Here is a 26,931-nt window from a genome sequence, read left to right as displayed (position 1 = left end):
ACGCTGCATAGATGGTGTGCTTTGTCCAAGACCCAGGCCCTGTAGTCCGGTGGCCAGATCTTCATCTGGAAAGGCGCTTGTGATAGTCGAACTGTTGGATGAGATCTTGTGCAGGCGTATATTTGATTGTGCCAGCATTTTCTGGGTTCTGCGCAGCACATCAATAGCCTCAGTCTCTGAAGAGAAGGATTTCAATCCATCATCCACATAAAAATGGCGTTCGATGAACATCCTTGCATCACTCCCATAGTCTTCCTCGCCTTCGATGGCAGCCCTTTTTAGCCCATAGATGGCGACTGATGGTGATGGACAATTTCCAAATACATGGACCCTCATTCGAAACTCTGCAATGTCTCCATCCAGGTCGTGGTTCTGAAACCACAAGAACCGAAGGTAATCCCGGTGTTCCTCGTTGACAATGAAATTGTGGAACATTTGCTCAACATCTGCCATCACTGCATAAGGTTCGCGTCTGAATCGGATGAGCACACCGACCAAGGTGTTGTTGAGATCTGGGCCCTTGAGCAGCACATCATTAAGGGATACGTTATTGCATTGAGCGCTGGAGTCGAAGACTATCCTGATTTTTCCAGGCTTTTGTGGATGGTAAATGCCAAAGCTCGGGAGATACCAGCATTCTTGATCAGCACTAATGGGAGGAGCGCGTTCTGCATGGTTCTTCTTAAACATCTTCTCCATGATGATGCGCCTCTACCAGACTGTCCGACGTTGCTAACTAGCTGTCACCCAGCAACAAACCGTTTCCAGCTTAAAAGGAAGATACTGTTGGAATTTAACTTCTTTGGCAACCTGTAATGCTGAAGATAATAAAACAGGGCCTCACTAGCATTCCTAGTAGCATCCCTGGTAGCATTCCTCTGCACAAAAGTTGCTAACTCAAGATAAATACTCAGCATGACAACACCCGAGGACTCTACACTTCTTAGCCAAGCCACTAAGCAAATCACCGACCTAAAAAAGGAAATTCAAAAACTTACCGATAAGCTGCGAACCAAAGAATCCCTCCTGTCCGGCTTCATAAACGTTGCTGCCGGGCAATCCAAGAGGCTGGCTGCCTTCACATCCTCCCTCCAGGACACGGTCGCCTGGGATCCGTCCAAGTGCTCCACACCACAGTCATCATGGTCCGTAGTACAGATCCGTGGGCAGCCAACGCAAACAGTTGAGATGCGTAAATCACCCATCCTGGACCTCTTCAACCGCTTTACTCCACTGGATAAAGAGGATCCCCCGGCCCCGGTTACTAGCTCAAGGGACGTCGACTTCCCCGACCAGGCCATCCATCGGCCGGGGACGAACGCTGATCCGCGGGCCTCGGGCCCTCCACCGGCCCCGTCTCGCCGCCTGGCTGTCGCCCCATCCCCGGCCCCTCCACTCCATGCTCCACTCCAGGCTTCGGCCCCGGCTCCATTCCGGGCGCCGGCTCCGACTCCACTCCAGGCTCCGGCTCCGACTCCACCCCAGGCTCTGGCTCAACTCCAGCCTCCAGCTCCAGCCTCCAGTCGGGCGGATGGGCTGGCGGCAGGTGACCACCTGCCCTCAGCTCCCCCCAGTGCAGTGCAACCAATGCCTCTGTCCCTCACCACCCGGGCATACAGGCAGCCTGCAGCTGGAGATGTGAGCTCGTCTTCTGCCAGCGTCGGCGGAGGCTCGTCTGGAGCTGCTGCGGAGTGTAGACGGCAGGGAGCATCTTCTGCTCGCCGGCGGCTTCTGAAGGAGGCAGTCATCGGGAGGTCGGGAGTCCACCCTGGCCCATTGTCTGCTGAAGAGGACCCCTTATCCAGATCAGAACCATGTCCTCATAGGGGGCCTCAGTCCAGGGGCTCTGGGTCGGTTCATCCTCCGGCAAACAGCTCTCCTCCTCCTCCGCTTTTCCCCCCATCTACACTGATCATCGGCGACTCAATAATCAAGATAGTGCGCTACTTTAACGCGATCACACACTCTCTCCCTGGGGCTACTATCACTGTTATTATAAAAAAGCTGCTGAACATTCTCCCCTCCCTTCCGATATCTATAAACAGAATCATTGTCCACGTGGGTACCAACGACATAGCTCAATTGCTTTCAGAGCAAGTCAAAGCCCTTTTCACCGAACTTATTAACTTTTTAAAGCGTTGCGGCAGGTCCGTGTTTATCTCCGGACCAACTCCCCCTTTCCGTCGTGGCGACATGAGGTTCAGCCGTGTCTTTGGGCTGTGTACTTGGCTACGATCTACATGTAGGGCCCATGGTGTAGAGTTTATCGATAATTTTGACCTCTTCTGGGAGCGTCCGTCTTTTTACCATCATGATGGAATCCACCCCAGCAGTGTAGGCACGTTCAAACTCGCCGAGAACATTAAGTCCGCCGTAAAACTTGCGGCCCTGGGTACACCACAGCGAGCTGGTGATTCTTCCGCACACGCCTGACTAGATCCCCTCGACCCGTGTTCACCTCAGCCCTCTACACCACTACAGGTGACCTCTCTGCAAGGGGATCATATTACCCCCAATACTGCCCCCAACAGGCCACCTCCCACACTGCATACTGCTTCCTCTTCCCCCGTGTCCTCTCACTCTAATATCTCCTACATACGCAGTAGCTCCCCCTACAGGCCCCAGCCGTCACTGTCCCCTTCTGCTGCTGCTTTCCCAATTCAACCCATCATCTCAGTCAGACCCCTCTGCCCCAACTGGGTCACCTCTGTCAACAAGAATAAACCCCCATCAAAACATTCAAAACGGTCCAAATCCAACCTCCGCCCACTCCCCCACTCCTCACATCCAATCTCACAGCAGCATTCCCTTAAACTGGCTCTACTAAACATCCGTTCACTCAACAACAAGGCACTCATTTTAAACAAATTCATCACCGATAATAACCTGGACTTTCTCTGCATTACCGAAACATGGCACAAACATCTGGACTATTTCACACTCAATCAAGCCACCCCCTCTGGATACACATACATTGATCTCCCCCGTCACACCGGAAGAGGTGGTGGTGTAGCCTCAATCCATAAAAACACATACAAAATCACCACCATACCCACCCCTCCCGTTCTATCTTGCGAAAATATTGCTTTCAAACTCTCTGGTCCCGCCCCCCTGGTCATTGCAGTCATTTATCGCCCCCCCAAGCACAACCCATCCTTTCTCTCTGACTTCTCTGACCTTGTCACACAGCTCACATCCACCTCACCCTCAGTTCTTCTCCTCGGAGACTTCAACTTCCATATTGACAATAAAAACTGCAAACATGCCTCTGAATTTCTGGAACTACTGGACTGCCTCAATTTCACTCAACATGTCAACTTCCCCACACACAATCATGGCCACACCCTGGACTTGGTTTGCTCTACCGGGCTCACATTTCAACAACTCTCCAGCATCAACCTCCACATCTCCGATCACCTGGCTATCACCATGGACATCCATCTCCCCACCCCCCTCCCCAAGATCAAACGCACAATATCCTTCAGAAACCTCAAATCCATCTCCCCCCAAGACTTCTCAGCCTCTCTTTCCACCATTCTGTCCACCTACCCTCCCCCGCTGTCCACTGACCCCGTTGACCTCGTTAACTACTACAACAAATCTCTCTCCTCCTGTCTTGATCAACTGGCTCCCATCAAATCCAAATCTGTCACATTCACACACTCTGCCCCCTGGTACAGCCCTGATCTCCGCCACATGAAAACCCGCAAGCGCCAACTCGAACGTCTCCATAAAAAAACCGGTTTAACAGTCCATCTCCAAGCCTACACAGATCACCTTCTACAGTACAAAGCCGCCCTCAACACTGCCCGCTCCGCATACTACTCAAACCTCATTCACACCGGCTCAAACAACCACAAGGCTCTCTTTTCCACTGTTAACAAACTTCTAAACCCCATCGACAACATCTCGAACTCCTTTACCGTAGATAAATGCAATTCTTTCCTCTCATTCTTCCAAACCAAAATTGATACGATCTACAGTTCACTAACCGCCTCCCCCACCCCTCTACCCTCCGCACTCCCATCCACCCCTCTTACCTCCATACCCCTTTCCAAATTCACACTTACCTCCCCGGCCGACCTATCCAGAATCATCTCAACCATGAAAACTTCTACCTGCACATTAGATCCCATCCCATCCTCTCTTGTTAAGTACTGTTTCCCCACCATCGCCCCACTTATTTGCAAAATCATCAACTCCTCCCTCAGCTTTCCCTCCGTTCCCCCTTCACTCAAACTAGCTGCTGTCACCCCCATCATCAAAAAACCCGGTCTAAACCCTGACATCATGAACAATTTCCGGCCCATTTCCAACCTCCCATTTCTGTCAAAAATACTGGAACGCGTCGTTGCCTCTCAAATCAAATCCCACCTCAACAATAATGACCTCTTTGAACAATTTCAATCTGGATTCCGCACCCAACACAGCACCGAAACCGCCCTCCTCAAAATCACAAATGACCTCCTTCTCTCCTCCGACTCCGGCCTACTCTCCATTCTCATCCTCCTTGATCTCTCCGCCGCCTTCGACACCATCAACCATTCTATCCTACTCTCCCGCCTGAAATCCCTTCTCAACATCACCGACACTGCCCTCACCTGGTTACACTCCTACCTCACTGACAGAAAACAGTTCATCTATGTCAACAACTGCTCCTCCACAACTGCTCCCCTGTCCCAAGGCGTCCCCCAGGGTTCTGTGCTTGGTCCTCTCCTCTTCATCGTCTACCTCCTTCCCCTTGGCCAAATCATCCGTCGCCCTGGTATCCATTTCCACTGCTACGCTGACGACATCCAACTATACATTTCAACAAAATCCATCACCCCTGTAACCCACTCCATCCTGTCAAACTGCCTTTCGGAAATTAAAACCTGGATGCAAGAAAACTTTTTACAACTAAACTACGACAAATCTGATATGATCCTCATTGGTCCAAATTCCCTCACCCAAACAGCTCAAGATTTCCACCTCACTGTCAACAACTCCACACTGTCCCCCTCCCCCCTCTGCCGCAACCTTGGTATCATCTTCGACAATAACCTCAGCTTCAACCATCACATCAAACAAGTCACCAAAACAGCCTTCTTTCACCTCAAAAACATCTCCCGCCTCCGCCCGTCACTATCTTTCACTGCCGCCGAAACCCTGATCCACGCCTTCATTACATCCCGCCTCGACTACTGCAACAGCATTTTCTATGGTACAACCTCCAAACTCCTCCATAAACTCCAATACATTCAAAACTCCGCCGCCCGTCTTCTCACTCACACCCGTTCACGCGATCATATCACCCCTGTCCTCCAGAACCTCCACTGGCTCCCCGTCCCTCAGCGTATTCAATTCAAACTCCTCCTTCTCACCCACAAAGCCCTCCACAACCAGGCCCCCTCCTACCTCACTGACCTGCTCCACCACTACACCCCTCCCCGTCACCTCCGCTCCTCTGATGCCAACCTCCTCACTGTCCCTAAAACCAAGCACAGAACCTGGGGAGACAGAGCCTTCTCCGTTGCTGCCCCTACCCTCTGGAATTCCCTCCCCAACCACATCCGTGACTGCAATGACCTCACACTTTTCAAATCACTACTCAAAACACACCTGTTCCACTCTGCCTATAATTCTTAACCACCACTTTTCCTAATTCTGTTTTTGTTCTGTCTGACTGTTGTATTGTGCTGTTCTATTTACAATGTATCTACTTTTCTGCGTTTTCTTGTGTTTCTGTGTTTTTAAATGTATTTTAATTACTTATTTTTCATCTGTAAAGTGTCTTTGAGGGATTGAAAAGCGCTTACAAATAAAATGTATTATTATTATTATTATAAACTCCACATAATGATCTTTCATCTCTGTGTTCTTTTTCAGCGTCCGACGGAGGGACATTAGACGATGGACGGCTTGACCTCTGTTGTTGGGCAGGCGCTGTCGAGTGGAACGAAAGGGGAGTGGAGCCATCCAGCTATTGGCCTTGTCTTTGTGGAATTCTCTGTTCATGATATCCAGAAATGTCTGGTCTTCTACAGAAAGTGCCAGCTTGTCATCATCGGCTGTTTGCTTGAATATGAGTTTGCCTACATCCTCCTTAGTCTGCGTCTTTTCACCTAGGGGGCAGGTGTCTGTGTACCTCTCCCTGACGTGAATTCTGCTCTCACAGGGGGTGAGGAAACTGGGTCGCCCATTTTCAAGTATGCTGGTCTTGAAAGAACTCACAGTGGGTTTGTGAGCTCCTCTGAGGCAAACGTCCCCTATAGGGATGCAAATTATCGATTAATTCATTAATCATTAGTTGATTGACCTTATCGATCGATTAACGATTAACTGATATAAACGGCTTTTTTCCTGAGAATGTAAATTTCTCAGTGTATCAATAGTGTCTTTAACATTAAAAGCTAAATATTGCTTATTTACTGAATAAAAATGCATGCTATATTGCACAATTGATGTTTTATTGTACCAGTTAGGATAATGTGCAGATAATGGCATTTATGTAGTTTAACAAAATACATTAAGCACAGAAAATTAAAATACATAACAAAATAATTGTGCACTGGCTCACCTGTCGCATGTGAAACATTAAGCAAAATAAAATTAATTTTAAATAGAAATCTAAACAATATGGGTAGGCCTAGCCTACACAATATTAAGCCTACACATTATAATCTGGTTAACTACATATGTAAAACTTGAAACATTAGCAGCATTTATAATCCCCTTTGGTCTGAGAAAGGTAACAGTAAGATAACTAGCCCTGGAAACTTCAAATATATTCTGAACACAACTTAAATCATCCCTGAGGAAGGTGACAGTAACATTAGAGGGCGACCCTTAGAACAGTCAAATGAAGATATAGGCTACCTCTCCTGAAACAAAAACATTCCTGTCTCAATGTGTTTTGAATAGGCTCCTGACCTAGACCCCTCTATTTTTGTTCAAGAAAATAAGCATATTAACGTGGTCAGGAGTAAGTCGTGTGCGCAGCCTGTTTACAGTCAGGCCAGCTGCTGAGAATACACGTTCTGATGGGACAGACGTGCCCGGTATGCACAGATATCGTCGTGCCACATTTGCCAGCCTCGGAAATCTTCCTTCATTGACTTTCCACCATTCTGTGGGACTGGAATCAAGGAGTGGTGAGGCATCCTTCAGAAACATGTCCACTTCCTCTTTAATGTCATCGTTGCTGCTGGTGGTATAGTTTTCACCCAGTAGAAGAGTCATAGCAGAAGTGTGTCTCTGAAGTGTAGCTCCCTGGACTGGCACATCATCTCCAGTGGTGGCTTCATTTGTTGATGTGGAGTCCACATGTTCTTCCATAGCCAGTTCAAGCAGTTTGGTATTAGCTGAGATCCTGCTTGCTGGGCTTAGAAATCCCAGGTGCTTATGCCGTGGGTCCAGCATCGTTGCTATCATTGGTGTTGTTGATGTGAGGTCTTCAGACTCAACCTGTTAAAATTAAATAAAGGAGAAAGCTAGCATTAGAGTTTTATTTAATAAGGTTTGACATGACAAGGGTACAACTGCATAAAAACGCAGTTTACACTGTGACAATGTGTTGGTGATAAGTGATTCACCCCATAATCTGTTATATAGCTCAAATGTGATCGAAGAGTTTAATTAATTAATGGCCATAGCTTACCTTCATCCGTTCCCCCAACGAAGTGCGCACTTTAGATTTGAATTCCGCCACTCTGTTGCTGTCTCCATTTGCCATCTTGAGATGCGTGTTAATCAGACTAAATGTGATGGGGTACGTGTTGGATATGGATACCTCCGCCTCTGCTGACATTACAGTAGTAGCACATTGGAGAGCCTCTAGTGCTGGCGCTATGTCCTCCATAAGCTGCCAGAAGTCGTCTCTCAACTCCAGCGTCCTCGCATCTGAAAGCTTGGTCTCTGAGCGGTCTGATAGCACAGCACACACGGCCCATCGCTGTTCTACGAGTCTGCCAAACATCGCATGTACAGAGTTCCACCTGGTCTTACAGGACTGAATGAGCCGATGAGCTGGTAGCTGCATTTGTCTTTGTTTTGCTTCTAGCGCTTTCGTTGCTGGTGTGCTGTGATTGAAGTGCTTGACCAGCCTGCCAGCAGCTCCAATTACTCGGTTGACACCAGCAGCAGCGAATCCGTCATTGACGGCCAGATTTAAAGTATGAGCAAAGCAACACACTGACTTCCAACTGACTCGTGCGGGGTTGTTTGCTGAAACAATGTTCCGAGCGTTGTCGTGCACACAGGCTACTACACGGCCGGTGAGTCCCCATGACTCCACAGCCTGGTTCAGTTTGGCAGCTAAATTATCAGCTGTATGTCTCTCGGATAAGCTCTCCGTAAGAAGGACTGCCGACTTTACCTGCCAGTCGTTTTCAATATAGTGGCAAGTAATCGTGATGTAGCTTTCTGTAGTCAGTGCTGTCCAACAATCCGTCGTCAGAGCCACATTAGCCGCGGACAAACATGTTTTTAGCTTAGCCTTCTTAATTTCGTAGCGTGCCTCCAAGTTGGAAGTCACAGTCGCTCACGAAGGGATGTTATATCCTGGCTCCATGAATTGTATCAGCTCCCGAAATCCCTCGGCCTCGGTGGTGCTAATTGGCATTATATCTCTTTCAATCATCCCGCAAATTCTCTGAGTAATGCCGTCTGCTTTTCTTTGGTCGCATACTCGCCTTCCCAGCACAGCAGCAATTGTAGGTTGTGAAGGCGACGGAATGGCTAACGTTACATGCAAGTTGTTCAGGTGGTATCTTAACGAACTTGTAGAGCTGTTGTATTTAAATGTAGCACCGCAAAGTTTGCATTGTGCGTCTTTTTCATCGTTAATTAATCTAAAATGCTCCCACACTCCACTCCGTTTTGACCGCCTCATCATTGTTTGTTTTAGTTTTTTTGCCGCCTCAAGTTTGTGTCTAGCTCTAGCGGCTCGCGAGAATCTCGGGTCACGTTCAAGAACGTCCTGTGGGAAACGGTCATAGATTACAATGTTCAATTAGTCACAATTAATTTAATTTAATCGAGTAAATTCTTTTCGACAATTAATCGATAGTCGATTAACCGTTAACATCCCTAGTCCCCTATGATCACCCACCCTAGATCAAGACATTGAGCGTAAGGTGCATCATGTGGGCCGTTCACCTGACTGCGTACCTTGTGTGCCCTGATGATATCCCTGCCTAGGAGGAGAAGGATCTCTGCAGAGGGATCCAGTGGAGGTATCAGAGACGCGATGGGCTTCAGATGAGGGTGATGAGCTGCAGCCTCAGGCGTAGGTATTTCTCTCCTATTATCCGGAATCTGGTTACATTCAGTGAGTGTCGGTAATGGCATAGGTGCTTTCCCATCCATCCCCTCAATGATGAAGCCGTTGACTCTTCTTCCGCTGGTGTTCGTTATGCCAGAGCATGTCTTCATTGTATATGGTAGAGCTTCACTTTGTACGTCAAACATATCAAAAAAGGAAGACCTTGCCAGTGATACATTGCTCTGGTCATCTAACATTGCATACATTTTCTTCTTCTTTTCAGGGAACTTGGTTGGATAAACATAGACCAGGCAAATCTTCGAGCATGACTTTCCCTGTAGCCCCTTTCCACATACCTCTGTGCAACTGGAGGAGGTTTCAATGTAGTGTGGGTTGTCTGGCTCCCCGCCTTGACCCTCTGTAGGTGTCTTTGGATCTTTGACTGACCAGGGCAGTGGGCCAGCATGCAGTGCTGACACGTGACTGTTGCTGTTGCACTCTGAACAGTGAATCACTGCTTTGCAGTCTTTTGCCCTGTGCCTTGTGCAACATTTGTAGCAGATGGAATGCTCTTTGAGTAAACCTTTTCTCTCGTCCAATGTCTTCATTCTAAAGCTCCGACATTTAGCAAGAGAATGTGGCTTCTTGTGAATGGGACATTGTTTATCTGGATCAAGAGGTGGTGTATAAGCATTTGCATCAGGCGTGTTGATTTCTGTTTTGTTTGCTGTGATGGGTGTTCTAATCTTTGTCTGCTTCTCTTGTGCTTTTTCTGCTTTGGGATGTGGCGTGTTGTAGCCTTGAAGCATAAAGCTGGGGTCTGTTTTCATTTCAGCATGACTGTTCAGAAACTCGACAAAATAAGAAAAGGGTGGATATAAAGCATTATGTTCTTTCTTATATCTTGATCCTTGCTTGATCCAAGCCTCTTGGAGATTATTCGGTAGCTTTTCAACTATGGGGTTTATTCCTCTCGACGTATCAAGAAAACTGAGGCCTGGTAGATAGCCTTCGTTCTTCGCTGCTTGTAGCTCAAGAAGGAGGTCAGCGAGTTCTTGCAGCAGGTGGTTGTCTTTGTAGAAGATCCGGGGGAATCTTTCCAGACGCTTAAACAGGGACGCCTCAATGGCTTCTGATGAACCGTAATTCTTGTCCAGCCGCTGCCACAGACGCCAGAGGCCTGTCTCTGGATTGTTCACATGAACTGCTCTAATCCTCAGGGCATGTTGAAGCGACTCCCCGTCCAGCCATTTTGTGAGTAGATTGAGCTCCTCGCTGGCTTTGAGGTTTAGTCCTTCGATGCCATTGCAAAACATAGACTTCCAGGACAAATAAGTCTCTGGTTTGTTGTCAAAGACCTTGAACCCAGTGGTTAGAAGATCACGGCGTGCAAGGTAAGTGGCGAGATCTGAGAATTCTGTTGTTCTGGACATTGATCTGCTTTGTGAATGTGTGTTGTCTGTTCTGGTACCTATGTTAAAGACAGGTGGGGCTCGATGAGGATGCCATCCAGCTGGGGTCCCTGTAGCCCACCCAGGTGTGTACTGAGTGACTGGTGGTGGCACACTGTCCCTAGGCTGAGATTCTCGCTGAGGCCTTTCTTCCATCTCAGGTTCAGGCTCATCTTTAAAGTGAGTTTTGATGTATTCTGCAACGCGTTTGACTGGATCATGCGTTGTTACTGGGATAGCTGGAGTGGTCAACTCACGGTCATCTGGGCCTTCAGCTGCCGCCTCAAGGACTCTTGCTGCAGCGAGGGCTGCTTCAGCCTCACCCTCCTGCTTTAGAGCATTCAGCCTTGCTTCAATCCGTGCCTTCTCGACCTCCATATCGATTTGGCGTTTGGCAAACTCGGCTTTGGCGCGGGCAGCTTCAGCTACAGCCTGTGCTCGGACTGCAGCCATGCTAGCACTTGACTTGCTTGACCGGTGTGAAGCTGACGTTTTTGCTGATCCACACTTTGATCTAACTTCTATTTGGGAGACGGGAGGGGTGTTATGTGCATCTGACATCTTGACTGGTTAGAGATGTAGCTCTTGGTGAATAACTTGATGTGTTGACTAATCTTTTCACTCTTCTGCCCTCAGCTATGTGTGGTGCTACACAGCCTAGACAGCGAGTTAAACAAACTGATCCAAGGAGTCTGAAGAGGCTTTCAGAGCGTTTACTTGACACAGTATTCTTGTGAAACTGCAAAAAATACAAAAATACAAAATAAAGATCTGTTTTCAATCTACTTGCATTGTTAACCTACTCTAGCATTACGCTATCTAATTTATGCTACAACAAAGGACCAGTTCAATGCTAAGCTCCACAGAATTGCTAGCTAGCACAACATGTTGTTTCATAAATGCACAATTACTCTTTACACATTACAAACATGAATATATATGCTAAAATTAACCCAAGCACATATAGTTGACCTAGTTACAAAATGACTACTTACAGATTGTCCTGTATCGAGTGCATTGCGAGCAACAGAAACAGCACGTCTTTCTCCCTCGTTTACCGTTTGCACACTAACCACACTGAACGTAACTTACTGACTAAATTAAAACCGACACCTAACTTGGCCACTAGATGGCAGTATTTGACCACATAATAGGCGATTTTAGCAACAAACCTAGAGACAGAATACATTCCACAAAAAAATATATAAAATCCTAGACAGGAAAAAACACTGCAACAGGAAGAACAATATCCACAAAGAAGGGACTCACTGGTCCGCGAGAAAGGGAAAAAATAGGTATATTCACGCTGGACTTGTGCTGTGAGCGTAGCGGCGTGGTACTCTCTCGTTGCGTTGAAGAATTAACAGTCAGTCCCAGTGTCCTCACACACACACATCTGACAACAGTAAAATGAAAAGAAAGTGCATGTTATCTTACACGTGTAGTGCTAGCCATTTTATAAACAAAAAGGAGAAAACACCCTCACTTCTTATGAATAATGACGTGCTCGACCGTTCGGGAGCTATACGTTTATAAACCACTTAAACCACCCCTTAGTACTGAATCAAATGAATATAAAACAATAGCGGAGCTCCTAACTCGTTCACCTACCAGGTAGAAGGTCCGACTGCTGTTCTTCCCCGGGGTGCCCGACCCTAATCCACAGGGGTGTTGCCTTTACGTACCTTAGGATAATTAAGATATATATGTGGTGTTCAGTGGCGGCTGGTGAAAAAAAATCTTGGTGGGGCTAGTGTGCCAACAGATTTCCCTGCCTAATCTAGCATAAGCATTCAAATGAACAGTCGGAAAATGACTACAGTTCCACAATAATAATTTAATTTCACAGTTTCCAGCTTCACAGAAAAAGTAACAATTTACAGCTATATTAGACTTTATGCTATCAAATACTATACAATACAATCAAGGGATAAATTAACAACAAGGGTATGATTTCAGCTGAATCTATACAAATCAACAGTTAAATATTGCGGTTTTTATCTACCTCTTCATTGTGCCTTCTTACAGCGATGCGGTGCCCATCATCGAGCTGCGTTGCTATGCTAATCTTTCCGAACACAGCTAGCTTTACGCAGTTTTCCATGTGAACTTTGGATCGATCGTGCTTCTTGATCCGTTCAGAGAGGTGTTTTAAGTCAGTTAGTCCAGTCTTTGTCCAAGTCGAATCACATTTGTCACTTCTGAAGAGGATACAGGGGAAACAGAAAAGTGCATTGGCTGCTCCACAACCTGCCAGCCACGTCTTACGGTTAAACCAGCTCCGACAAAAACTCCGTTTGTAAGATTTATCTTTAAGCTTGATTTGCTGGGAAATGCTGATTTCAGGCTTGTCGGGTCCCAGCTCCTTAACGAGAAGTTTTTCCTCCGTTATTCATAATTTCCCCCTAGCAACCATAACCGGATTGGCTGTTTAGCTGCCGGTCAGGGGCACTTTGCCGATCGCCCCATGAGAGAATGATACACTGTCTGTCAGTGGAAATTCACTGTTTAATGAGTGTTAGTTGGTGGAAATGTTGTTTAAATGATTTAAATTGCATGTGGGCACACACACTATTAAGTAAAACTGACATTGATTTAAAAAAATATATGCAAAAAATATTTTTTCCCCTCAACAGCTGGTGGGGCAGAGCCCCAGCGCCCCCTATGGGCCAGCCGCCTCTGGTGGTGTGATGAGTTTTTATGGCAATTGGAATCATAGCACACCTTAACTCCGTTACATGAGACCTTGCTGGTCCGCAGTATATTTCTACAGTAATGGCTCTCTCACTTACTTACCTTTTGTAGCTGCTAGAAAAAGTAAATATGCAATTTCTAGTGGAAGAATTACTTTGTCAATGAAGCTTATAAGAATCATTTGAGAAAGCTTGCAAAAAGTGGAAGTGAAATATTTCCCAGAGATGGACTTCCTTCGCTGTATTTTATTTTTCTCAAATCAGAAAAAACACCCCTTAATTTATTTTATTTTTTTAAATGTTCTTATTTAAATAGTTTGATTATCTCTTTTGGTATATTTTATTGTTCTTTGTTTGTTCTGTTTGTACTAGGGTTTAGGTTATCATACTAAAATCTAAAAGAATTGAGCTGTGAATAGATCAAACTGATGTTCAAGTGTTAGATACACAGGAGGTCAGAGCCCTGACATCTTGGTGCCAGGACAACAACCTCCATCTCAACATCAGCAAAACAAAGGAGCTGATTGTGGACTACAGGAAGAGGCAGAGAGAGGCACACACACCCATCACCATCGACGGGACTCCTGTGGAGAGAGTCAGCAGCTTCAGGTTCCTCGGGGTAAACCTCAGTGAGGACCTGACATGGACACATCACACCAGGGTCATATCCAAGACGGCTTGACAGCGGCTCGTCTTCCTCCGCAGGCTGCGGAAGTTCAACATGGACTCCAGGATACTCTGCAACTTCTACAGGTGCACCATCGAGAGTATCCTGACTGACTGCATCACCGCCTGGTATGGCAGTAGCACCGCACTCAACCGTAAGACTCTACAGAGGGTGGTGAAAACTGCTCAGCACATCACCAGGACGGAGCTGCCATCCATGGAGGACCTCTACACCCAGCGGTGTAGGAAGAAGGCCGGTAGGATATTAAAGGACCCCCATCACCCCAGCAACAATCTGTTCTGTCTGCAGACGGTACTGCAGCATCCGGACCAAGACCACCAGACTCAGGGACAGTATTATACCACAGGCTATAAGACTGCTGAACTCCTGAGCTCTGTGAATGTCTACTCACATCTGTTTATAGTACACACACACACACACACACACACACACACACACACACACACACACACACACACACACACACACACACACACACACACACACACACACACACACACACACACACACACACACACACACACACACACACATATATCTGTCCATACCTCCTCATTCAACAGTGTAAAGTATTTAAATTACTGTACAGTGTATTTAAATACTTTCAATGTATTCCACATATGTATATATTTCACATCCTCAAATCTTTATTGTTGTTTTAGTAAATATTATTTTCTCTTTTTTGCACTATTTTATTTATCTTATTTGCACCATGTATGTTGAGTTGTTGGAGGAGCATGGGATATAAGATTTTCATTGCCAACATATACGTTGTATATGCTGTGCATATGACCAATGAAACCTTGAAACCTTGAAATCTTGAAACCGATCAGCATTAATATTAGGACCACTGACCGGTGAAGAGAAGAACAGTGATTATGTCGTTCAATGGCACCTGTCAGTGGGGGGGCGGATATGTTAGGCAGCAAGTAAACACTTTGTCCTCAAAGTTGATGTGTTGGAAACAGGAAAAATGGGCAAGTGTAAGGAAGTGAGCGACTTTGATAAGGGCCAAATTGTAATGGCTAGATGACTGGGTCAGAACATCTCCAAAACTGAAACTCTTGGGGGGCGTTACCGGTCTGCAGTGGTCTGTACCTTCCGTACCAAAAGTGGTCCAATGAAGGAGAATCAGCGACAGGGTCAAGCAAAGGCTGGCCTGTGTGGTCTGATCCAACAGAAGAGCTACTGTAGCTCAAATTACTGAAACAGTTAATGCTGGTTCTGTTAGAAAGGTGTCAGAACATACTGTGCCTCACAGTTTAAAGTAAAAAGATAAAGATGTACTTGTCCTGATGTACCACAAGAGGTCCTCATTTGCTATAAAAGCTGGTGGAGAGCAGCGTGGCACACATTATTGGATTAATTCGATTTAAAAAGAGCATGTTCAGTAAACTCTCTGTATTTCCCCTTCAACATTGTCTTTTTTAAGCGTAAAACATCGTTTAATGTTCACAAAAAGGGGAACATTAAACTGTTGTTACTTTTCAGCATGTGCAACAAGTGTGTTGCGAGCGGTGTTTTATTTTGGAATTACTTCCGGATGTACTGAACTGTGGCGCAGAAACGAGCTTGACATCGGGGCTGCTCTCAGCATGGACCCGTGTGTTTCCAACCAGCGCCCAACCCATGGACCGAACTCAAACACGGAATTCTATGTGAAAGAAAATGGTTTTATTTAACAGCGTCGTCTTCGCTACTTATCAAGAAGAACGAGAGAAAGAGTTTAAAGAGTTCCCCGAAGTTACCGAAGCGTAGTTAAAGGTGTAAAACACAAAAGACGGGACTAACCGCAGTGTCTGAAGTGAACGCTGCAACAAGGTAAGCAGACTCCATAACTCCTCAAAGTTTAAAAAGTCCAACAACGCAGACCCTTCCTCTGTTTTCTGCCTTCCAGCTGTTGGCTTCATGCTACTGTTTGCAGCTACGTGTTGCAATGCAGCTAGCCGCTGAGGTTTGGCAACAAAAGCTATTTTTACTCTTATGTTGGAGTCAGTCTGATGCTGTTTGCATGCTGTGTCGACTCAGGGCTTTAATATGGTCTCTTCTATATAATGCATAGTTGCCCACAGGAAGTGTTGTTGTTGTTGTTTTTGTTGTGTGCAGCTGTGATTTAGCACACAAAAGCCTACATATTGTGGGTATAACAGTGTAATATGGAGATGTTTTCTAAAGTATGCTGTTAGACACAAAGAAGGTCTACTTAGTTTGAAAGATGGGCTTCATTTTGCATTGATGAAGATGATGATGATGAAGATGAGGGTAATGAAACTGAGATTATATGGAATATACTTTATTCATCCCTATTGTTTTGTTACAGCAGCATGTAAAAATGAATAAAATATTAACAATATCACGATGTACAACTTTACAGTACAAAATAAAAAGAAACAACCAATATACAATATGAAAATGTCAGAAAACACTATCATATATTAGAATAATATACTTAATAGAATGATAGACTGACCTACTACTAAGTAGGCTGTTACAAATGATACAAACATGATAATGGTCATTTAAATAAAGCTTTATGTTTACAGCACTTTTTATACACAGAACGCAGCAAGTGCTTCAAAGGGATCATATTATGCACATTTTCTGATTCATATTTGTATTTTGTGCCTCTACTGGGACATGTTTACATGCTTTAATGTTTAAAAAGGTCTTTATTGATTTTATTATCATACTGCCTGTGCTGTAGCACCTTTTTTCACCCTCTGTCTGAAACCGAAACCCAGTCTGCTCTGAATGGTTCACTGGCCGGCTCTGTTGTGATTAGTCATTCGATTAGTGATGTCCCCCCTTTTAGCCTATCACGCACAATGTGTTAGAGCACTAGCCAAGCCAAAGCGTACATTTTACATAGTGATGTCATTATGTCACGTAAGTAAAAAATTTAGTCTAATGGAGCCGTTTCAATCAGGGGGGGGAGTGTGTGGGAGAGAAACAAAGGGATTTTAGCCCTTGCAGACCATTTACATGCACATAAAACTTTACAACACACTACAGGAAAGAGAAATACCAAAAACCATAATGGGGCACCCAAGACAAGCAAAAAAATGACTATAGCGTTTAAAATATATTAGCACAGATGCAGTTTGTGTACATGATACTTATAGGATTCCGATAAGTGGAAAAAAAGCACGAGAATAACAACAATTAATTGAATAAATTGCTCAGGGCTATCTATTCATCTATCATAGGGTCTATGGTTCGGTCCCACCCCATGTCAACCTGTGTCCTTGGGCAAGATACTTAACCTTGAATTGCTCCCGAAGGCACGTCTACTGTATTGAAGTGTATGTAAGTAGCTTTGGTTAAAAGATAAATAACATTCTGTATATAAAATTAAAACAGGTAAATGATATGATTGATGAAAAGATGATGATGGTGATGAAGCACATAGTGTCTGCTCCTCACATGATTTATGGTTCACCTTGTCTGACTCGAGGATGTGTTTTTGATGAAGTGTGTGTTCAGAGCTGTGGAGAGAATGTGAACACAGGAATGTGTGAGGAAACAGAGGGAGGGGGCATTGTGTTTTTAGCGGTGCTACTAGAAACAGACAGTCAATGCACACAGTGACCTGGAACATGTCCTGTCACTCCAGTGTGTTCTCTTAAGTCGCTGAGAAAACAGATCGAGGTGACATCAGGAGGAGTTCATACCGTGACACAATCAGATTCATAATGCAGAGGGAAATTTGCACACGGACTGGGGAGCAAATTTGCATGAACATTATGTTGCTGAAGCCTGTTATTCCTGTCTAGGGCTGCACCATTATCCATCATTTGATCTAAACCAGAATATGAGCTGGTGTAATACCCAAAGCAAGGCAAGTAAGTTAAAATATCTGAATAAAGTATTGTGCTCCTGCAGAAAAGTCCTACAAGGCCTACAAAACGGTACTCATTGGTTGGTACAGATCCTCGTTAGATCACACCTTTATCATTTAGATATGTTTTTCAATGATCATTTAAACAATTTCTCATTCCCTCTCATATTGGGAATCATATTGCAATTGAAAAATCAGTCAAATTAATCGCAATGAGCTATTTTTCAAAATTGTTGCCATATTTGATTTGTTGGACATACAGAGTGACAGTGTTCTTGCTAGTGGTAGTGTGGCATGTTAATGTTGAATACACAACACATGTTTAAATCACATATCGCCTAATTGCAGGAGGAAAAGGTCATTGACTCTAAATGAATGCAACTTTATTAATGACTTCAACAAGTTTAACTGCTACAAAAAATTACAAGTACTTCTATAATGTTCAATACCTTTAACAAGCTTTAATTTTGAAGAAGGGCTAGGCAAAAAGGAGAAAATTGAATACGGTTCACCGTAAACCTCAAAGTCGACATGATTTTGTAAAGCTGACATTTGCTGCTTTCAGAATAAACAGCTGCGGAAAAAATTGAGACCACTTCAGCGTTTTCATTTTCTCTTGTTTTATTATTTATAGGTTTGTCTTTGAGTTAAATTATTATTATTTTATTGTATTCTATAAACTACTCACAACATTTATCTGTGTTGGAATTCAACAGACACTGGAATGGCTGCCATACATGTAAAGATAAAGATTTAAGAAAAATTAGGAGTGGTCTCTTAATTTTTTCCCGAGCTGTATGTTAATATCACTTGTGAAGATATAATGACAAAGTAGGTAAAAAAGGAACAACTAGAACAGAATACATATAAACCATTAAAATAAATATCTTATTCATACCATCTAGCCAACATCTAAGTCGATTTCTAGACTCAAATGTTATTATATCCTCAATATAATATGGATTTATTGTTGCCCAGTCTTATTTTGAAGATCTGGTCATAAGATGTTTGCCAGAGATGGAAACAAAACAGATAGACAGTCCTCTCCTTACGTGTACGTCCAATAGTCCGTCTCTCTTCTTGTGCATGAATTTGCTTTGTTTTAATCTGAAAGCCAATCACAGTGGTTCCTCTCAAGGGTTCTGGACATTGCTGTGGCTCAGGAGGAAGAGGGGTCGTCCACATTGTGATTGTCAAACACAATGTTGGTGATTTAATTCCTGGCCCCTGTTGTCAAATGTCAAAAATGCTAGATACCGTTCTTTGATTGCTTACTGGCCTGGTGATAGAGTGTGGATGATGATAACCAGGATAAAGGTAAAGTGTGGTGATGACATGTTTGTAGGCCATCACATTTATGATTTTTGGACAAAAATACATTCGCCAGAAGAAAAAAAGCTAACGTTAAGCAAAATTGACCCACAAAGACCATGAAAGGTAACAGCTTTCGAACACAACACAAGGGTTAAGACATTCGTTATCAACTGCCATTGTTAACACATAGAAGCTTCAAGAGTGTGTTTTAATCACATATTTTATCGTGGAACAAACCATGGAAATCTCTGATGCTTGTGTTAATCACAGAACATATTTCAGGCTTCTAACAACAAACAAACACGTTCTAAAACCATGTCTTTGAGATGAAGGAACCAGAATTGGAAAAATCCTAACTCATTCTGGTTTTAGGACTCATTCCTGCACCACTCTGCAGCCCACGTACCAAAATCCAGGGCTATAGACGCTCCGCTTGTGTCAGGGACTTTAGAGCACACAGTTTCTCAGAGGCTAAATTTTCCTCTGTTTCACATCAAGTGTGGAAATCTGGGAATGTGAGAAATGGAAAGAGCTACAGTGTGTGGAGAGAAAGCAAAGATCGCTGTGGTAAGGACAGGAGACATTTCCTGTACAACAATAACACAGGGAGGGTCCAGGAGACACTGGGACAGACAAGGAGAGATTCAACATGACAACTTGTTGGTTTTCAAGCACTCCTTTATTTATAGCTCTCTGTTATCTCACATCTCAGGCTCCTTAACAGGCAAAACTACACAGCATGCTGAAAGTACACACACCCTCTTTTCTCCTGTCTTTCTCACTGTGTCACACAGCATTACACAGTGGTATGCGGGGGCTAACCAGTGTTGGATGTTTTACTGTTGAGTCATACTCTGTCTCTTGTTCTGCTACCATGTCTTCTGAGCTCAGTGTATTTCCTTCTAACTTCTTGTTGATATTTTCTTGAGGGTTAAAGCATGTGATGTACAACAGGATTTAGCCTCCATCACTGCAGATTTTCCTCCCTAAATCCTGTGTTGAAACTGAAAAGGGCTTCTCATTGATGACATATATTATTTGCATGGTGAATGGGGGTGAAAAGGTGAATCCAATGATCAGAAACTGACATTACTTCCTCTCTCAATCTCAGATTTATTTTGAGTTTATTTCATCAGTGTTTCTGAAAAAGCTGAACGTGTTAATTTTATTTCTTTTAGCTGTGACTCTGGTCAACTACACTGTTTTGTCTTTAAGCTGCAGGCTAACGGTAAACCGCACTGCGTTGCCTTTGAGCTGCAGGCTAACAGTAAACTATAATTTGTTGTATTTGAGCTACAGGCCCTAAGGGTAAACTACACTGTGTTGTCTTTAAACTTCAGGCTAGCAGTCAACTACGATGTGTTGTCTTTGCAATGCAAGCTAATGGTTAGCTACACTGTGTTGTCTTTAAACTTCATGGTAGCAGTAAATTAAATTCTGTCTCCTTTGAGCTGCATGTTAACAGTAAGCTACACTGCTCTGCCTTCAAACGGCTAGGCTAACAGTAAACTACAATATGCTGTATTTAAACTGTATGCTAAGAAAAACACTTTGTTGTCTTGAGCTGCAGGCTAGCATTAAACTACACTGTACTGTCTTTGAGCTGTAACCTGCCAGTATGCTAATTTGTTGATTTTGCTGTGAGGGTTGTCTTTTTCTTTGGATCTGTTAAACAGGCAGGGATAGAAAATAGTGTAGAAGAGAAAAGAAAAAAAACAAAAACTGGGGGAATTGCCAATCATGCTTCTGTTGTTCATGATGCAAACTTAGATCAGATTTTGATTCATGACACCCCTAAAATTGGTGATAAGAGGGTATGGCATTGCACTAGCTTATTAGAGTTTCAAACCTTTTGGTTTTAACAAAGATACACAAAAATACAGTTACAAATTAAAGTCAGAAACGTAAAAAAAGTGCTTTAAAATCCAAATGAGCCAACTTCCTGTTGGGATTGTGGTATCAACTATATGACTAAATGTAATATGTTTAGGTTAACCGCACTGAGTGGGCTTTGTGAAACGACGTGATACTGAGCCATTTGGCCAACCCCATGCTTCAGACCCATATAAGATGTACTTTTTTCACTCACGCTGCCCAAGCTATTCTCACGCCAAAAACAAGATGAACCGGCGATCGTTTTTGGTTGGTTATTTACAGTGTTGAGTTGACAGCCGCTCAAGCTGTCGATCCACTCCCTTCCCGCCCCCACCACTCTTAACGACGATAAAACAGCAGAACAGTGGGAGCCGGATGGTCAACCTCCGACCCGTATTGCGCATGAACAGAATCCGTCTTAACACCAGGCTTTTCATCATCAGTCGATGGCCAACTATTGAAGGAAAGGTGGGTTTGCACAGTGCAAGGTGATATCGGTGAATATGTTTGAAAACATGATTAGAGTACGATAACCTATTCTAAAAAAAGGCACATATATATATATATATATATATATATATATGCTAATGTCCCGGACAAGATAGCAGTCATTTAGTGCGCATATGTGCAATTAAACCCATCATACCAAAATCTCATTCCAGCCAGGTACCCAAAGTTGGCAACCCTGCTGATGCGTCTGCAAAGTTTGAAAAGTTGAGAAGCATGTTTTAGCTCCCTTGAGCCGTGATTCATTTGCAATAAATAACAATTGAAACAGTTTTCAAAATCAACCGTTTCAACCCTGGTCGATGCACAAGCCCTGATAATACATCCATGGATTATCCCTCATTGTTAAAATGACAGTTTGTGGTTTTAGGCAGGAGTTTTTTGATGAAACTATTTCTAACAAAGAAACTTCACCCAGTCTAATTATCTTTCTGGCCCTGCCAACAGGCGTTTTTTCCCACACCCTGTGCAGGAGAATCTTTATTTTTTTAATGTGCATGACAAATGTTATTGTTGAACCAGACACTAAGATACACTTGGTGTAAATGAAAACCTACTTGGCAAAAGCCTGTTCTGATACTGAATGGTATGAGACCTGACAACTTCACTGTGATTACAAGACTCCAGGAAGCTGCTCACACAGAAGCCTGTAACTCTAACAGTTGTTTTGACATTTCCGTTTTGAAATCTTTAATCCTACTCATACATTGAAATCCATCTTCTAATCTCACTATTGTAACTTGAACTATTATTTTTTTAATGTTTAGGTCTGCTACTGCCACACGCATTGATGTATTAAGAGAACTGCTGTTCCTGAAAGTTGCTGGATCTTCTGAATCCAATGTGCCCATAAAGTATGTAAAAAAACAAACAGTTCTTACATAAACCCCGCCTCCCTGCCTTAAGCCCCAACTCTCAACCACTACGTCACATTTGGTATCGGCACAGTCAAATGAATGGAGCAAGAAACATAAATCCTATGCTATTAGCGCTTGTACAACTTTTATGACTTGATGATTTAAATTCAAGTGTTCCAACTGGGGAAAAAATGATGCCTTACATATCTGTCTCAATGTAAGTCAATAGGAAAAAAGTATATTTTGGAAACAGTGGCGTCACGTAAATGACATCAATAGTAATTCCACCATTTTGCCATGAAAAAATGTGGTTAAACTCACGGCGCTACTTCTTCCTTGTATGAAAATGTTCTGAATGAGTCTAGCCCAGCCCTGCTCATACAGGGAAGCATATTCTGTGTCTGACACTGTTGCTGTTGTGCTCTGTTGTTAAATTGTGCCACTTGCCAAGTGCTCTGCAAGAAGAGACACATGGAATAGCAGTTCTGGGTGGTCGCATTACAGTAACGTCGCTTCCCCCGGTTCTAAAAAGTAAACAGAATTTTTATTGATCCTGAATGTTTGCTGATGTGTCTTCAAATGATCTAACACTGTATATATAGGAGTAAAATATATTTGTTATCAATAGTTTAGTAAAAAGCGTATTGTTTTTGTACAAACAAGGAATACACATTTTATTGGAAATTATAATTTTAATAAGGTTTAAAACATTATTTAAGATAAATTAGCTTACAAAATTGAACATAAATACTGAGAACCTAAAACAAATATATGAAGAAATGGTTCTTTCAATAGAAGCATTGCATTTTCTTGTTTAATCTTTCTGTTCAGAGTCTTGGGCAATCGTCCTTTTTCCTTCCATCCCTAGGTTGTTCCCCTAGTCTCACACTTGGCTCCAGCTGAGAAGGCTGTGTAGGGTATAAGATACAATTAAGGGCCACCATAAATCACTTTATAAAGCTTGGTGCTAGAATAGAAGAGACAATAGGAGTAATGTGCCCGTACATGATCCTGTGATCAGCTTAGCAGCAGTGTTTCAAGTGTTACAATGCAATGTAAGTGTTACAATGCAATGTAAGTGTTACAATGCAATGCAATGTAAGTGTTACAATGCAATGAGCTTGGACCATTGTCCAAGCTCATTGGTTTGTGGCTGCAGCAGGATAAGAAGAAGTGCAGCTGTCATGAGGATGGGAAATCTGTATGTATATTAAAGAGAAAAATAAATAGGTAGCTTACTTAAATTGCTTCTTGAATCAAATTCTAAATCAAAAGGAACTTGTGTTGTGTTTGCACACCAGATTGAATTTAGGTCTGGCTTAAATTTGAGTGAATGACAATTGTGGACAACCAGCGTTCAGACTTGCCCTGTTTAAATGTAAACCTTAATACACACAAGATAAGATATAGAAAGACAGTGTCTACAGTACTATGTCTAAGTAAAAAGCACAATAGAGTCTCTGGTCCCATTAACTTGGTCTAATAAAATGCTTTAAGGATGAAATTTGGTAAAACCATACTGACATACTTCAAAAACACATTATACTCTATATACACAACTTCTTTCTATCCTAGTTGTGCAGTTATTACGTAATACATTCCTTCACTTCACTATTGTGCACCAACAGCAAGTGCAACAGGAAGTGTTGCAAGTGATTTAACTCTAAACTCGCTATATCGCGATGTTGTTATCCAGCCGCCTCGCATGGTAATGTGATTTGACGTGGAGGAAAAGAGTGATCCAGTGAAATCTGAATGAGGGAGAACCGTAGTTATGTGATGACCAGCAAATTGAACAGTATATTGTCTTTTTGAAATGAAAGAGGACCAAAACCTGCAGTTTTTATTTTAATTGGGTTTTGATTTCACTCGTGTGGTGCAAGTACAATAAGGAAATAATCAAATGTCATGAAGGAGAGTTGTTTTAAACCATGTATTCATTTAATTTACAGAGCAATTACTGTGTCTTACCATTACCGTGATGTAAAATGACTTTTACTGTGATAACATATCGCCTGCTCTGATAAGGCATTCCATTATTACCTGTTTTTTCTGGTTCTAGTAGAGAAACATAAGTACTCCATTATTTATCCTGCTCTACAAACCTAAGATAAGTAGAAACAGCCAGCATTGACATCTCTCAGACTTCAGTCATCAGAGTAACGCTTTTGCTCCGTGATGTTAGAAAGTGAGGAAACAACAAAATATATATTTTTCATAAGGTTTCACCATGTTCATGCTGTTTTCTTTTTAGGGCTGCTTTTTTTAATGAAAAGAGGTGCCCCACAGGGCAGCCACTAATCACAGCCCTGTGTGTGTGTGTGTGTGTGTGTGTGTGTGTGTGTGTGTGTGTGTGTGTGTGTGTGTGTGTGTGTGTGTGTGTGTGTGTGTGTGTGTGTGTGTGTGTGTGTGTGTGTGTGTGTGTGTGTGTGTGTGTGTGTGTGTGTGTGTGTGTGTGTGTGTGTGTGTGTGTGTGTGTGTGTGTGTGTGTGTGTGTGTGTGTGTGTGTGTGTGTGTGGAGAGTGGCAGCTGGAGTCTGACTGGTCACATTGAGCATGACTTTGTCTGGAGCAGTGGTTCCCACGTTCTCATTACAGTAATCCCTGCTACGCACACCCCGCTCTCTGGCAGGTATCAGAAGGTAAACACACATGATGTTCAACACCTTTCAGATGAAAGGAGCAGTTCACTCAAATAATTAAAAACTCCGGTGGAACGAGCTGTGTGTTTAACATTTGATTTAAACTGGACTTTTCGTACACTATGACAACAGTTTCCATAGCAGCAAAACAGTGCAGCCTACAAACGTGATAACGTGACAATATCATTTTTGGTTATTCTTGTGCAGATCAATTACATTGGTTAATCAATTAATACTGTCCGAATTAATGCATATGAATAGGTATATGTGTCATATCCAGATTTTATTGATTGTTCTGAAAAATAATAACGGTTTCATATGTCTAGCTTATCGGGAATTAAAAAGTTGTAGTAGTGAATAGTAAAAAGGTACTGACAAATTAATATAAAATTAGACAATGAAAATATGGATTAATATATTTGTTTTTGATAATTTTCTTTCATCTATAAATGAAAAGAATGGATAACATAGCAATTCATTGTTTGATTTTTTTATGGGCAATAAAAGTAGGAAGAAAAGTGTAATATATTATATAGTTACATTTATACATTTCTATGGGTAAGAACTATTTAAACAGCAAAAGTAGACATTAACACATGATTACAAATGTTTATAAAATGTAATATTCCAGAGTTACATTTAAAAAGGATTTAAAAAATGTAAGTTAAAATGGTAATTAAGTATGTCTTTTAAAAATCTGTTTTGAAATGCATATTAAAAAGAGGAAGAAATAACTGACAAATCCATTTAATAAAACAAATTCTGAATGAGGAGTTTCCTTTTCTAGTCTACCAAGGAGACAGTCAAATGCTCTTAACATTGCGCAACATGTCTGTGTTTAGAGGATAAAAGTGGGGTTTCCTCCATTAATCATTGCTCCAGTCCATAATCCATTCACAGTGTGTGTTCAGCTCAGTCATTTGGCCACATGCTCTATTGTGACAAGGCACTAAGGGTATTCCTCACATGGTGTTACAAAGTGCTGACCCACCCTAACATCAATTGAGTCAAGGGTCAGCTGTTTGCAAACAGCATGACATGAGCTAAGTTTCTATTTGCTCTTCATTAGGTCATAACATACTTTAACGTCATCTTATCAGTGCTCTGCATTCATACAGATTACACACATAACACCTCAATCTGAATAGATTATTAATCTTCACACATTGATTTCACTAAAGGGTGTAACTGTCATCATTGTCACAGTAAATGGAGTCAAATAGTGATGAATGCCCAACCAAGACAAATGATAACCAATCATGCAAGGAGGAATTTTTAATGTGACACCATAGACAACCCCCAAATAATGAAGCTTCCATATAACATTACCGTGAAAGCAAATATAGACACACCGTATGCCCTTTCCCTCCCTCTCATCCTGGGAAGCGTAAGTTCACTGGTTAATAAAGGACAAGCTAACAGTGTTAGCCAGGAGTCAGATGGAATATCTGGAGTTTAGCTTAATTAGCTTTGTGGAAACATGGCTGCACCAGGATATATGGCTTCTGGGCTGTTCAGGCAACGTTTCCATCAACAGCGTTTCCATCAACAACTTTTCCGACAGTTCCTTTAATGGCTGCCTTCTGTATAGGCTGACAAGGTTTGCACAGAGAGCTTCACCATGTCTTGAAAGGGTCCCTGTGCTGTTGAAGATGTCCACAGCACAGGCTAAAGTCTAACGCTGGCTAGCATGGTGATCGGAACATCGGCTATCCCAACTGAGATCTGGAGTAGGACACTGAAGACGCAGGGTTAACTGACTAAGGTTGAGAGCTGGGTCCAGATTTATGTAGAAAGAGATATACATGCCGGGTCTCACTCCT

The 26,931-nt window shown here is 43.0% G+C and overlaps 1 protein-coding gene and 1 long non-coding RNA gene across 2 annotated transcripts in view; one reads left to right on the top strand and one right to left on the bottom strand.

Annotated features, from left to right (window-relative positions):
- Positions 1 to 6,428: 6,428 nt before the first annotated feature.
- LOC134883901 (uncharacterized) lies at positions 6,429 to 9,066 on the bottom strand. The gene is made up of 2 exons (XR_010168352.1): positions 7,640 to 9,066; positions 6,429 to 7,446 (listed from the first exon to the last, which is right to left on the bottom strand). It is a non-coding gene; the product is annotated as an uncharacterized LOC134883901 (long non-coding RNA).
- Positions 9,067 to 15,660: 6,594 nt separating this feature from the next.
- akap13 (A-kinase anchoring protein 13) overlaps positions 15,661 to 26,931 on the top strand; it is a 102,752-nt gene continuing 91,481 nt past the window's right edge. Inside the window, 1 exon segment of the mRNA XM_063900255.1 lies at positions 15,661 to 15,897. The gene's annotated coding sequence lies outside the window, so the exon portion shown is untranslated.

The sequence above is a fragment of the Eleginops maclovinus genome, chromosome 2 (genome assembly GCF_036324505.1).
Source record: "Eleginops maclovinus isolate JMC-PN-2008 ecotype Puerto Natales chromosome 2, JC_Emac_rtc_rv5, whole genome shotgun sequence".
NCBI lineage: Eukaryota > Metazoa > Chordata > Actinopteri > Perciformes > Eleginopidae > Eleginops > Eleginops maclovinus.
The sequence above is the reverse complement of the archived record's forward strand: the minus strand, read 5'-3'. Positions and strand labels throughout refer to the sequence as shown.